The sequence below is a fragment of the Pristis pectinata genome, chromosome 9, assembly GCF_009764475.1.
Source record: "Pristis pectinata isolate sPriPec2 chromosome 9, sPriPec2.1.pri, whole genome shotgun sequence".
In the NCBI taxonomy this organism is placed as follows: Eukaryota; Metazoa; Chordata; class Chondrichthyes; order Rhinopristiformes; family Pristidae; genus Pristis; species Pristis pectinata.
Genome location: NC_067413.1, coordinates 67,683,719 through 67,698,845, shown reverse-complemented (window position 1 = coordinate 67,698,845; position 15,127 = coordinate 67,683,719). Strand labels below are relative to the sequence as shown.

General features: G+C 41.3%; 1 protein-coding gene across 2 annotated transcripts in view; it reads left to right on the top strand.

Moving 5' to 3' along the window:
* kcnq3 (potassium voltage-gated channel, KQT-like subfamily, member 3) overlaps positions 1–15,127 on the top strand; it is a 304,277-nt gene that overhangs the window by 189,356 nt on the left and 99,794 nt on the right. The window lies entirely within an intron of this gene.

Here is a 15,127-nt window from a genome sequence, read left to right as displayed (position 1 = left end):
TCAGTCCTGAAGAAGGGTCCTGACCTGAAACATTGCCCGCCTGCTTTTCTCCACGGATGCTGCCTGGCCTGCTGAGTTCCTCCAGCATCATCATGCTTTTCATCATTCATATCCTCCACAATACCAAGAAACAGGAAAACAATGACAGATTGAAGCACAATGACACTACAACAAGCATGCAAAATTATTACCCGAGATGTGGATAGGGCAATCAGTTCAGGTACTGGATCCAATTATGAAAACCTGGAACACAGCAAAAGTTATAGACTTCGACTAATACCCCAAGTTTGTACATCCAAGAATCTTAAGACAAGACAAGAACCAAATTCATCGCTGACCTACAGCAGAACTCATAAAGAGAGTATCACAGCATCAGCAGGAACATCAGCAGCATCAAGTGGAACTTCTACACCAACAGGAGTCATGGGCAGCACATCACAATACAGCAACTCCTCAGAGAGAAGGATGACTCCATCCAAGTCCACAAAGTGGAGATGTAATAGCATACAACCAGAATGAGATTTTAGAAGATGATTTAAGAAGGACAACAAGTAATAAGAGTTCAAGTTTTAAAACAGATAATCTGTGACAAGTTAAGACAAGACAGAAAAAAAATTTTGAAGAAAAATGGATGTGTGGAAATGGATAGGGATTATATTGTTAAAAGCTCAAGTATTCCCTTTGTACTTATTGTATCACAGAATTCACATCCAACAATATTGTATCTCTTAGCAGACGACTTACTCTCTAAAAATAAATGCAACATAAACCCCAGACTTTTGTCTAAATGGAATTAAATAGAGCTTCAAGAACAAGACATGATGCTTCTCATGAAAGTATTTCCAATTATTGATAAAATTGGTTCTAACTTTCTATTTCATTTTATTCTTGGCCAAATAACTAAAGGGTCAGAGATCAATAAAATTAATGAATACAAAATGAACAGAACATGTGCAGACATGGAAAATATTGATTCTTGTCGTATTATTTATCCAATTCTAGTCTCTGCTAACCAGCTGGGGCCCAGGATGCTAGTATAAAACAGCATTTTTGGAATTAAAGTTGTAGAGAACTACAGAGAGGCTGATATTGCGGAGAAATTGGTTCAGTGTGTAAAACCTAAAAGCCCTGTAGATTTGAAACCACACCACAGGGTGTTAATCTGACATCAAATGAACCTTTTTTACCTGATTGAAGTTCTGAAGGTGACATTGTGTTCTCATCAACCATGTACTTGACTAACTTGGCCAAAGACAGAACGCTGTGGTACATCAAAGTAAGTGGATCAAAAAGCATGCCACTAAAGTAGAAATCACAAAATGCATTTTACTTTCAATTCTTCACTGAGAGCCCAGCTCATATGCTGTCATTTGCAAGGACTTCCTTCTTCATTAACTCCTAAGGCTGTTGTAGAAAAAAGTGCAGAAAAGGCCTTAAATTAATAAATAAATACCACCTTGGAATTTGATGAAAAGAGTCATGAGTTGCACGTTAATTATCCTTAAGGCCTTAGTATTCTTAACCTCACAATGGGGTGCATAAAGTTGCTGCAATAAAACCACCACAGAAAGTTAAATCAAGTAATTAACAGCTTATATTGTAATAGCAACAATTAAAAAGATAATTGTTATTGACTTCAATCAACTTCTCTTGCCCAGGAAATGAACAGTTGGCACTGTGGAGTCTTATTCCTTCAGGCAGCAGATTGTTTTTGGAGGTATATTCAAGTAGCAACCTTCAAAAATATTACTCTTTAATTGTTTAGCCCTTTCCCACATTTATTTTCCATACTGCACTTGATTTAACATTGAATTAATCCATTCTATAATTACCCTCTTAAATAACCCTCTCCTCTCCACCCACCACCATCACTTCTTAGTCCTTAACCAGCATTGGCTAACACGATACACTATTGTTCCCACTGCTCAGGAAGGTGCCAAAGTGCTTCCACTGCGCAGTTATCAGTTACTCATTACACCTGTTCAATATTACTGCAGCTCCTGTTCCTAGCAATATGTAAAGATATTTCACACTCTTCAGATGTGTAGAGAAAAGTGCTGTGGCAGTTAACAGGGAAAAAAAAGCATGATTTAATCTTATACAGGATGTGGGTATAACTGGCAAGTCCAGCATTTATTGCTGATGTCAAAATCAAAAAATGCTGGAAACAGTTCACTGACCTAACACATAAGAAAACCCATCCATGCTGGGTATCTGTCTAGGAAATCTTCTCTGAACTGCTTCCAACACATCCTTCCTTAAATCAGGAGACCAATGCTATAGATAGTACTCCAGATGTGGTCTCACAATGCCCTAATACTCTGAAGCTGCACAGTCTTCTGATTTGGACAATTTATTGCTCTCTCTTGTTTAGTGGGTCAATTTCATCATAGGTTTCCGGCAGTTCACAAAAGCGGCTCACTTTCTCAGGGAACTTAGGAATGGGTGAATCTCTTGTGTCTCCAATGGGCGATACATGTCACTTGTCAGAGTCATCCACAGCCCAAACATAAATTAAAAGGAAACAAAATAATTCTTCTGTTTAGGTTTACTGACAATGTGAATCTGGAATTATGTGAGTTAAATCTGAAACAACAGTTGAAGATGCAGATGCACGACTGTTTAGAAGTGTGAGCAATGATTCTGTATAATATTCTTTAATTTTTTTGTGCTGAAATAAGAATATAAAAGCAAATAATTCTGGAAACACTCAGCGATTCAGGCAACATCTGTGGAAAGACAAACAGAGGTGATGTTTCAGGTCAAAGCCCTCTGCCTGACCTGCTGAGTCTTTCCAGCATTTTTTGCTTTTAATTCATATTTCCACTATCAGCAGTTCCTTTGATTTTCAGGAATATGAAAGTGTCAGAATTGAATTGAAACCTCTTGACAAAAGCACTTCTGCTATTTGCTACCCGATGATGATTGAGCTTTGGCCATGGCTGGTGAGCTATTATTTCCAAGTGTTAAATCATACAAAACCAAAGAAAAACATTATGGATCCTGGAATCTGAAACAAATGCTGAAAATGTCAGAAACACAATTCAAGCACCATCTGTGCAGTAACTAGAGTTGATGCTTCATGTCAGTAAAAGTCGTGGCTTAGAAATTCAAGTGTGAGGTCGTTTCTTTTGTCACTCTGTGTCTGAAGGTCATTTTTTTCTGGAGTGGGTTGTGATTGTAACCATTTCAGGGATGGATTGCTCTGTTCAGGAAATTTAACATGGCACTTCTGGCTGTGACAAACCCTTGTACAAGTGACATCAGGTTTTCACATCAGTTGTACAGAGGTTGATTTTAATCCCTGTGCTTTGCTCCTTTTGGAGCACTGCAGAGCAAATTAGACCAGTTTGTTTCAGGATATCTAGATTTTCACAGCACAGCCCTCAATTGGGACTCCACTAAGGTAAGTGTCATGGTGATCTTTGATCATAGCCTCTTTACAAAAAAACAGAACATAACTCCTCCATGTGTTGTTAACCCTCCTGACTCTCCAGTCTAGGCTCTCGAGCAGCTGGGGTGCACGTCACCATCTCCCCAGCCATCTACTCAACCCACACCACCCCCTCCTGGCTCCAATCATGCTTGCTGCCTTCCGATTGCACTCCCTTCCCACCTTGCTCCAGTCTCCTAACCTCCATCTCACTTGCTGATGACTCACTTCATCCTGACCCTACTCTTGCTTGGGGACTGCTTCTGCTTGCCCACAACCCCAGGCCAGATCCTCTGCTTTTGGCCTCTGGCACTCTTTTCCCCTCACCACCCATTAACCCCACACTTGGTCCCACTGATCCAGCCTCGCTCCTGACTAGCACATTTTTAACAATCTCTGATGCTACTGAAATTAGCAGTGAGAGCCCTTGACATGCCATGGCTGCAGCCATCTAATGTCCCTTTTAGTCTGCATTAACATTTGTAGGCCAGACAGCTTTTGTCTGGTTGTGCACTCACTTAAAAGCTATATATCTCTTAACATCTTTCGCACTCAAGTAAGGTCATCGATCTGAAACATTATCTTTTTTTCTCTCACCAGAAATGTTTCTTATTTGCTGAGTATTTCCAGATTTTACTGCTTTTATTTCATAAATCATACATTCTTGTTCAATAAATCGTTGTCAAGTCTAATCCCCTTGGATTTCCTTTTACATGGCAAATAATTAGAACATATTTGCATTAAATCCCATGTTTTCAGACAGGGTGCAAAACTAATTGGATCAAAAATCGTATTGACAGAAATTAATGGAGCTATTTTGACCAAATGATTAAAAGAAAGTCTATCTGATAAAAATTGCCTGTTTGGGAGTCTGGTTTTAGCACACAATTTTGATCCTAATTGTTCATTACCATCACTTGAACTTGCCTGATGGTGCTGAGAGGGATGCCTACAGGTTTAGTTCTTGAGTGCCGATTAGTTACCATATTCAAGTGTGTCTGCCCCATCACCCTTGGTCAAATCAGCTCAATAAATGATGTGCAATCCCCTGCCTTTATAGTCAGATCATCAGTTGTGAAGATCAGCAACTAGACAGATATCAATGCAATTGTAAAACTCAGCATTTATCATTGCAGAATCTGCATTGCATTCTGGTGTGCTAATCTCCATGGACAGTTCCCTCCCCTTCAACCCCTTCTGCCCTCATACCTGCCCCCACCTCTCCAATCCCATCCCCTATAGCACAAGATATATTTCAAGAAATAACATTAATTTCCCCAAATACTGTACCTACATTCTGCATCCAACATCGCATTAAAATATATTGGAGCTAAATAGGATAGTGGTAGAAATGTGTGCTTTGATCATAGTGCATCAGCTTAATTGTTGCCAGACACAAACAAAAACATGTTGTGAATTCATTATTATAATTTCAGCATCCAGTCAGTATTAACTCTGTTATTTATTGCTATAGTGCATAAATGTGGGGTTCAAGTTTTGGATGACCATCACCTCTTAAAACTAGCCAGTGATGTTTAAAGGAAGCTTACACTTCTTAAAGGGGAAGTGCATTGCGGCTGGAACTCATGGCAGAAGTCATTTTATAGGTTGTAGCAGCTGATTGGAAGAGATGCTCCAATGTAGGTGAATGCAGCTGCCAGATTTTCTGATGTGACTCTGAAAGACTTGGTCAATAAGGTGGTGAAGATGAAAGAGGTCTTCCTAACATGAAGAGTCAAATGTAAATGATCTAAATGCTGAATTCTTCACCCTCGTGGTCAAGATCAGTGAATGCATTGGTCAAATCCCACATATGCCAGTTCTATCACTTACTTCACACTATCCATGTCACACACTCCCAACACTCATTATTTATTTATTTATTTTTAGGATTAGGGCATTGTTGGCAAGGCCATCACTTACTGCTCATGCCTAATTGCTCTTGAGAACATGATGGTGAGCCACCTTCTTGAATGACTGCAGTCCTTCTGGTGAAGGTACTTCCACAGTGCTATTGAGTGGGGAGTTCCAGGATTTAGACTCAGTGATGACGAAGAAAAGACAATATATTTCCAAGTGTGAAGGGTGTGTGATTTGGAGGGGAACCTGTAGGTGGTGGTGGTACCATGTACCTGCTGCCCTTGTCCTTCTTGGTAGTAGAGGTAGTAGTGCTGCTGGAGTGACTTGAGTGAGTAATGCAGTGCATTTTGTAGATTGGAATTGGAATTGGTTTATTATTGTCACTTGTACTGAGGTACAATGAAAAACTTGCCTTGCATACCGTTCATACAGATCAATTCATTACACAGTGCAGTGAGGTAGCACAAGGTCAAACAATACAGAATGCAGAATAAAGTGTTAGAGTTACAGAGAAAGTGCAGTGCAGGTAGACAATAAAGGTGCAAGGTCATAATGAGGTAGATGTGAGGTCAAGAGTCCATCTTGTCGTACTAGCGAACCATTCAATAGTCTCATAACAGTGGGATAGAAGCTGTCCTTGAGCCTGGCAGTACATGTTTTCAGGCTTTTGTATCTTGTGCCCAAAGGAAGACGGGAGAAGAGAGAATATCCGGGATGGGTGGGGTCTTTGGATACGCTGACTGCTTCACCGAGGCAGTGAGAAGTATAGACAGAGTCCATGGAGGGGAGGCTGGTTTCTGTGATGTGCTGAGCTGTGTCCACAACTCTGCAGTTTCATGTGGTCACGGGCAGACCAGTTGCCGTACCAAGTCGTGATGCATCCAGATAGGAAGCTTTCTATGGGTGCATCAATAAAAATTGGTGAGCGTCAAAGGGGGCATGCCAAATTTCTTTAGCTTCCTGAGGAAGTAGAGGCGCTGGCGAGCTTTCTTGGTCATGACGTCTACGTGGTTGGCTATTGGTGATGTTCACTCCTGGGAAATTGAAGCTCTCAACCCCCTCAACCTCAGCGCCGTTGTTGATGGAGACAGGAGCATGTGCACCACCCCCTTCCTGAAGCCAATGACCAGCTCGTTTGTTTTGCTGACATTGAGGGAAAGGTTGTTGTCATGACACCATTCCACTAAGCTCTCTATCTCCTCCTGTACTCCGACTCATTGTTATTTGAGATACGGCCCTCTACAGTGGTATCATCTACAAACTTGTAGATGGAGTTAGAGCAGAATCTTGCCACGCAGTGATGAGTGGATAGGGAGTAGAGTAGGGGCTGAGGATGCAGCCTTGTGGGGCACCAGTGTTGAGAATACTCGTGCCGGAAGTGTTGCTGCCAATCATTACTGATTGCGGTCTGTTGGTCAGGAAGTCAAGAATCCAGTCGCAAAGGGAGGTATTGAGTCCCAGGTCTCGGAGTTTGATGATGAGCTTGCTTGGAATTATAGTATTGAAGGTGGAGCTGTAGTCAATAAACAATAGTCTAATGTAGGTGTCTTTACTGTCTAGATGCTCTAGAAATGAGTATAGGGCCAGGGAGATGGAGTCCGCCATCTCCCTGGCCATTGTGCATCAATTTTACAGGGAATTAATGTTTAGGGTTGTTAAACAGTGTCTGTCAACAGAACCGCTTTGTCCTGGATGGTATCGAGCTTCTGAGAGTTGTTAGTGCTGTGCTCATCCAGGGAAGTGAAGAGTATTCCATCGAGCACCCGACGTGCCTCGTTGATGATGAAAGAACCTGGGGTGCTATTCACTGCAGATACCCAGCCTCTGACCTTCTCTTGCAGCTGCTGTATTTATGTGACTGGTCCAGTTACTGGTTTCTCCATGGGAACTGAAAGAATGCATTAGGGTTCTGGCTGCACCTGTGATGCTCATTAGGCAGTGCTGGTATCGGATCTGCCTTGCATACTAATATGGCAACCTGCCTACTCTGCAAGTTACTCTGCAATGAGATGGATCTGACCTCACGATCTACCTTGTGACCTTGCACCTTATTGTCTACCTGCACTTTCTCTGTAGCTGTGACACTTTACTCTGTGCTGTTATTGTTTTTACCTGTACTACCTCAATGCACTCTGTACTGACTCAATATAACTTCACTGTGTAATGAATTGACCTGTACAATCAGTATGCAAGTTTTTTTACTGTTCCTCATTACAAGTGACAATACTAAACCAATACCAATACCAAAATTGCAGCATGTGAGTGTTGCATGTGTACTGGTTGCACAAGACATGTAATTAGGACAAAACAACATTCCTAATGCACAGACAGTGGGTTCTGTGCCATTTGGTATCAAGCCTGGGGCAGGTGAAATGTTACAACTAGAACACTTTACGTTGATAAAATTAAAATATCATCAGTAAATTTGTAAGTAATATTGATTTTACAACACAATCTAAGAAAATATATTAGGTGGATAGTGTGGTCAAAAAGGCATATGGCAAGCTTGCCTTCATAGGCCATGGCACAGCATACAAGAGATAGGACGCTATGTTGCAACTTTACAACACATTGATTTAGGCGGCACTTGAACTACTGTGTGCAGTTCCGGTTGCCACACTGTAGGAAGGATGTGATTGTGCCAGAGAGAGTGCAGAGGAGACTCACCAGGATGTTATCTATTTGGAGGATGTCAGTTATGGGGAGAGATTGGACAAGCTGATCTCGCTCTCCCTGCAGCGGAAGAACTGAGGATCAATCTGAAGCAAGTTATATAAATATGAGAGGCATAGATAGGGTAGGTGGTCAATATTTTTTCCCATGGTAGAGGTATCAAGAATAAGAGGGCACAGCTTTAAGTTGAGAGGTAGGAGTTTTAGAGGGGATCTGAAGAGTAAGGTTTTTGCACAGAGCGGTGAAAATATCTAGAACATGCTGCTAGAGGAGGTGGTGGAATCAGATACAATTATGACATTTATGAGGCATTTAGACAGACACGTAAGTAGTCAAGACATGGAAGCATACAGAGACAAAAGAGACTGCAGATGCTGGACTCTGGAACGAAAAACAGAAGTCTGGAAAATCTCAGGGCCTAAGCAGCATCCATGGAGGGAAAAGGTGTATATTTCGGGTCGAGGCCCCGCATCAGGACGGTGGGAAGAGGAAGGATTGACGTTATATACCAGTATGAGGGAGTGATGGGACAGAGGCTGTGGGTGACAGATGGAAACAGGTAGGGAATGGATGATGGGCAGATGGAACCTGGGGGGGAATGGGGAGGGGGAAGGGGATGGGAAAGGTGAAGAAATGGAGGAGAAAACTAGATGGACAGGTGAGTGTGTGTGGGGGAGAAGAACAGTGGGGATGTAAATGACCTGAAACTGGAAAATTCAATGATCTTACCATTGGATTATAAACTACTGAAGCAAAACATGAGATGTTGCTCTTCCAATTTGCATATGTTCTCTCCTTAGCAAAAGAGAAGACCAAGGACTGACAGGTCAGTGTGGGAGTGGGAAGGAGAGTTAAAATGACATGCAAATGGAAGTTCAAGATGGCTATTGTGGACAGAATGCAGGTGCTTCGCAGAAGTTAGAAGGATACGGTGTTAATGTGGGCAACTGGGATCGGTGTAGTTGGTCAGCACGGAATGATGGGCTGAACGGCCCATTTCTGCGCTGTACAGTTTGGTGACTCTATGACTCTTACAGCACATACACTGAAAAATTCATCTGGGACATGTCACCTAGAGCCTTTATAAATTATTCTTTCAAGTGTGCCAGAGAGGATAGAATGGATTTGTCATTTTTATAAACAAAATTTAAAAATTAGTAGAATGCTAATCCATAAATATAAATGAAAGTGTCCACAGCTACAAATAGCTGAAGCTTGTGGAGCACAACAGTTAAATTCACCCAGAATTTCCTCAGAGATTCTCCTGATCCTGTGACATTAGTTCAACAGAAGACATATCTCCCCGTAAAACAGCAAAAGTTTGTTGTTACTTCAGGGATGTATTTGACTTTCAAGAGATAAGGATGACCATGTTGAATTATACATCCCTATCTTTAGAACCACGTGTTGGAAATTTAGTGTATACTATTTTAATTAATCAACCATTCAAATTAGACTTGAAAAATCATGTATGATTTTGGTGTTATCTATCAGCAAGGGTAGTTACTAATAACGTGTAAAGGAGCAGCCTATAACTTACAATAACTTCCATATTTCCAGTTTTGACTGCCCATTTCTGCATACAGGAATTTGCTTCTTGTTTGCTGTATATTTTGAGTTTTGGAATATCAAAATATTCCATACTGGAGCATGAACCCGCTCACTGTTATTTCTGTTGCAATATTTTGCTCTCATTTTCATCATTGGTAAAAATGATGTCTGGTTATTCTGTGCTCTCAGAGGTGTAATAGCTTATTTTGAGGAAGAGCAGGGAAATTGTCCAGTGTCATGAATAATATTTAACCATCAATGTCTCTAATAACTGTTTATTGGATATTTGTGTACTTCTGTTTGTAGAAGCTTGCTGTGTATAGATTGGCTGCTGAGCTTGCTACTTTGCAGGAGTGACAATAATTCACAAAAGCTTTTGAAATGTCGTGGAAGGTATTTACTTTCTCTTGATCCATATAAGCAGATGTGATAATTATTCTGCTTTTCTTCTTCAATCAATATCACGGAGCAGAAAGACCAACATCTCTGCAGCCTTAACCTGAATTCCTCTTGCAGACTTACAAAACATGGCAGTCTCAGACTGGTGGAATCAAAATAGTATATTGACCTTGATAGCCACGGGCTGAACTCTTGCTGATCTGATGTTGGTAATGGGATGTGGTCGTGGAGGGTTGAGGCTGTAGTGGGATGTTCCATGGCAAAATGGAGGAAGGCAGGATGTTTTGGTTTGTTGTATTCTGTCGTGTTTCCAATCATTTCTGGATCTGAGTTCAAGTGCAGCCATTGCACTCCTTCATTCTTGTTTCTGATATAATCCTGTCAATTCTCAGCACTTCTCTTTTGCTTTTGCTTAAATCCCACTTTCAATTTCCTCATGCATTTTAAGTTTGATTTTCTGCAGGCACATTTATTCTCATCACAACCGTAGCTTGACGGACATGTACTTACTTTACAGTCTGCGGTTCCTGCGTGGCCACATTAGCCACCTCAGTACCATGGGATCTCTCAGACTTGTCTTGAATGCTGCAACCACTGCTTGATTTGCAGTTTATGTGATGTCATCAGGTTGTTTAAGGTGCAGTTTTGGGTGGTCTTGCATGACAAAAGGACGGTCTGTTTTCTTCAGAATCACATGGAGTTGCATTCTGAAACCAGTAGATGGTGCAACATCTTTTGAATCTTGAATATTCACCACTGTAATATGTAACAGATCAATTATATTTGTTTAATATGATAATCAGTACCTAGGTTACAAAAAAGTACCCAGATAATGGTATTGAAAGCTGAGACAGGCCCTTCAACCCACCGTGTCTATGCCAACCATCATGCCTCTCTATGCTAATCCCACTTGCCTGCATTAATTCTATATCCCCCTATGCTTTGCTCACTCAAGTACCTGTCCAGATGCCTCTTAAGTGTCGTTACCGTTTATACCTCCACCAACTCCTCTGGCAGCTCATTCCAGATACCAACTACTATTTGTGTAAAAAAACCTACCCTTAGGTCCCCATTAAAGCTCCTCCCTTTCAGTTTAAACCTATGTTTCAGACACCCCTACCATGGAGAGCAGACACTGGCTACCTACCCTATCTATGTCTCTCATAATATTATATACTTCTATCAGGTCACCTCTCAGCCTCCTTCGCTCTAGGGAAAACAGACCCAGCCAATCCAGGCAACGTCCTTGGGAATCTTTTCTGCACCCTCTCTAGCTTCATCACATCTTTCCTGTAGAGCGGTGACCAGAACTGCATACAATACTCCAAGTGTGGCCAAACCAATATTTAGTACTATAAACTGCCATCTCCATGCTTGTATTCAGTACCCTGATTGGTGAAGGCAAGCATGCCAAACGCCTTCTTCACCATCCTGTCTACCTGTGCTCCAGCTTCAAGGGAACAGTGTATTTATACTCCAATGTCTCTCTGTTCAGCAACCTTCCCCAAGGCCCTGCCATTCACTGTGTATGTCCTGCCCTGATCCAACTTCCCAACCAGAATCACTTCACACTTGTCTGAGTTCAATTCCATCTGCCATTCCCTTGCCCACTTTCTTAGTTGATCTAAATCCTGCTGTTACCTAAAACAACTTTCTTCATGTTCCGCTATACCATCAATTCTGTTATCGCAAACTTGCTAATCATGCCATCTGTATTCTCATCCAAATCATTACTATATATGACAAACGAGTGAAAAAATTAAACACTGCTATGGACATAGGCCAGAACTGTTGAGACTTGTTATTGAGATAACTAATTTAACCTGTAGTCTAAAATGTCATATAGTATGGATGCATGATAGTTACTATGAAGAATTTGGTATATAGGCAATCAATGAATCACACAGAGCATTGGCTCCCTCTTGTGGTGTGTATGAACATTGATGGCAGGAGTAGCTGTGATGCTGAGAGACAAGTATTAACATAGTACAGAAATTATACATGTGGAACCATTCATGAAGGAGACATCAACCTTTAAGCTACCATATTAAATGAGAAACTTTGAATTCTAGTATTTCAAGGGTTTGTTTTTTCATCAATGGTCGTTTAATTGATCTTAAGGAAAAGTTTCAGGGGTTTAAGATAACCAAGGCCCCAAATTTCAAGCGCAAAGAGCAGATTACAGTGCTTGTCTTCACCCAAAATTTTGGGTGTAATCCTGTTCCACTGAGATGTTCTGCCTGTTTTTTTTATATATGAAGCCAAGGGAAGATGGGCAGGGAGAAAATGGTGGTCTATGGTAGTTACAGGCTTACTGTGTGAATCATATGTCCTTATCCTTATAAGCCATTAATAGAAAGTTATTGGCATGATTTTGTTTTAAAAATACACATTAGATGTGGGCAACAAAGTCCAGACTCGTGTTTAGTAGAACATACAGCGCAATAACCGGCCCTTCAGCCCACAATGTCTGTGCCGACCATGATGCCAATTCAAACTGCACATCTCCCTACATGTGGTCTATATCCTTCAATTCCCTGCCTGTTCATGCCTGTTGTTCTAAATGCCTCTTAAACATTACTGTCATATATGCTTCCAACACCTCCCCTGGCAACACATTCCAGGCACCTACCACTCTCTATGTTAAAAACTTGCCACATAACTCTCTTTCAAACTTACCCCTTCTCACCTTAAAGCTATGGCCACTAGTGTTTGACATTTCTAATCTAAGGGTGGAAAAAGACTCTATCCACCCTATCTATGCCCCTCATAATTTTATAAACTTCTATCAGGTCGCCCACGCAGCATGGATTCAGGAAGGGCAGGTCCTGTTTGACAAACTTATTGGAGTTCTCTAAGAATATAATGAGCGCAGTGGATAGAGGGGAACAGGTAGATGTTGTGTTCTTGGATTTCCAGAAGGCTTTCAATAAGGTGCCGCATAAAAGATTTATCCATAAGATAAGGTTGCATAGAGTTGGGGGTAATGTATTAGCATGAATAGAGGATTGGTCAACCAACAGAAGGCAGAGAGTTGGATAAATGGGTGTTTCTCTGGTTGGCAATCAGTGGTGAGCGAGGTGCCGCAGGAGTCAGTGCTGGGCCCACAACTGTTCATCATATACATTAACAATTTGGAAAAGGGGGCTGAGTGTGGTGTATCTAAGTTTGCTGATGACACTAAATTGAGTGGAAAAGTAATTTGTGCGTAGGATGCGGAGAGTCTGCAGAGAGATATAGATAGGTTAAGTGAGTGGGCAAGGGTCTGGCAGATGGATTACAATGTTGGTAAATGCAAGGTCCACTTTGGAAGGAAAAATAGAAGATCAGATTATTATTTAAATGGTGAAAGACTGCAGCATGCTGTTGTGCAGAGGGACTTGGGAGTGCTTGTGCATGAATCACAAAAGGTTGGTTTGCAGGTGCAACAGGTTATCAAGAAGGCAAATCGAATGTTGGCCTTCATTGCTAGAGGGATTGAATTTAAGAGCAGGGAGGTGATGCTGCAACTGTACAGGGTACTGGTGAGACTGCACCTGGAGTACTGCATGCAGTTCTGGTCTCCTTACTTGAGGGAAGATATACTGGCTTTGGAGACGGTGCAGAGGAGATTCACCAAGTTGATTCCTGAGATGAGGGGGCTAGCCTATGAGGAGAGATTGAGTCGTCTGGGACTATACTTTGCTGGAATTCAGAAAAATGAGAGGGGATTTTATAGAAACATATAAAATTATGAAAGGAATAGATACGATCAAGGCATGAAGGTTGTTTCCACTGGTAGGTGAGACTAGGAACTATGGGACATAGCCTCAAGATTCGGGGGAGTAGATTTAGGACAGAGATGAGGAGAAATTGCTTTTCCCAGAGAGTAGTGAATCTGTGGAATTCTCTGCCCAGGGAAGTAGTAGAGGTTACCTCATTAAATATATTTAAGACACAGTTAGATAGATTTTGTATAGTAGGGGAATTAAGGGTTATGAGGAAAAGGCAGGTAGGTGCATCTGAGTCCATGGACAGGTCAACCATGATCTCATTGAATGGCGGAGCAGGCTTGACGGGCCAGATGGCCTACTCCTGCTCCTATTTTTTATGTTGCCTATGTCTAAAGAGGATATAAGGATCTCTGTAAGGCCCCGGCAATTTCCTGTATTACCTCTCTTAATAACCTTGGATAGATCCCATATAGGCCCTGGGGACATCTACCTTAATGATCTTCAATGGACCCAACGTCTTCTCCTCTTGAATACACCGTGCCCTAGAATATCAGCATACTCCTCCCTGATCTTGCAATCCTCTATGTTCTTCTTGGTGAATACCAATGTGAAGTACCTCGTTTAGTTACCTCACCCATTTCCCTCTGACTCCAGGCATAAATTCCTTCCTTGAGTGGTCCTACCCTCACCCTAGTAATTGCTTGTTTGTATTTCTCATCTCAAATTGTTCCTGAAGTGAGTGTTGTTTTAGATTGTAATTAAAAGCTAACTATGTTGCTTGGGTTGAGATCAGATAAAAATCAGGCAGAGTATGGTTATCTCTGAATGATATTAGCAACCACACAGATTTTCTTACAAAAATCCAGAGTTTTGTGGTCACCATTACTGATTCTAGTTTTTTCATTTCCAGTTTATATGGTGGAATTTGAACTCATCTTTGAATCAACATTCCAGGCCTTTGAATACAAGTCTAGCTAGCTACAATCATGCTATTATACTCACATCGTTTGAGGGAATACTCATTCACTTGGCTGGATAGTTGAACATCCAAGGGCCCAGATAATATTGAGGCCTTCTGAAAAGTGCCTTCAAGTGTAGTGTGGTTTTACAATACTAGTGTAGTAGGTAACTTAGATATGAGCATTAAGGAACAAGAGTGTTTACTGCGGCAGTCAAATTCAGGCTGACAGAAAGCACGTACAAACAATGTTACAGTAGGTAAGTATATTACATGTTTTCTTACGGTAATACTAACCCACCAACCTAAGGCAACAGCTATACATGAAGCTAATAGGCACACAGCACACAACTGAGGATGAGTAGGTCAAGGTGACCAAATCTGGATCAATTGATCCTGAGTTCTATTTTCAGTGGAGAGCCTTACCCTTTAAAGAGCACAGTGAAAACATGGTACTTGCTGTGCAAGATTTTCTAGCCAGATAAAATAAATGCATAATTTTTGGTATGTAAGGAGCTCTGCATAGAAACATAGAACAAT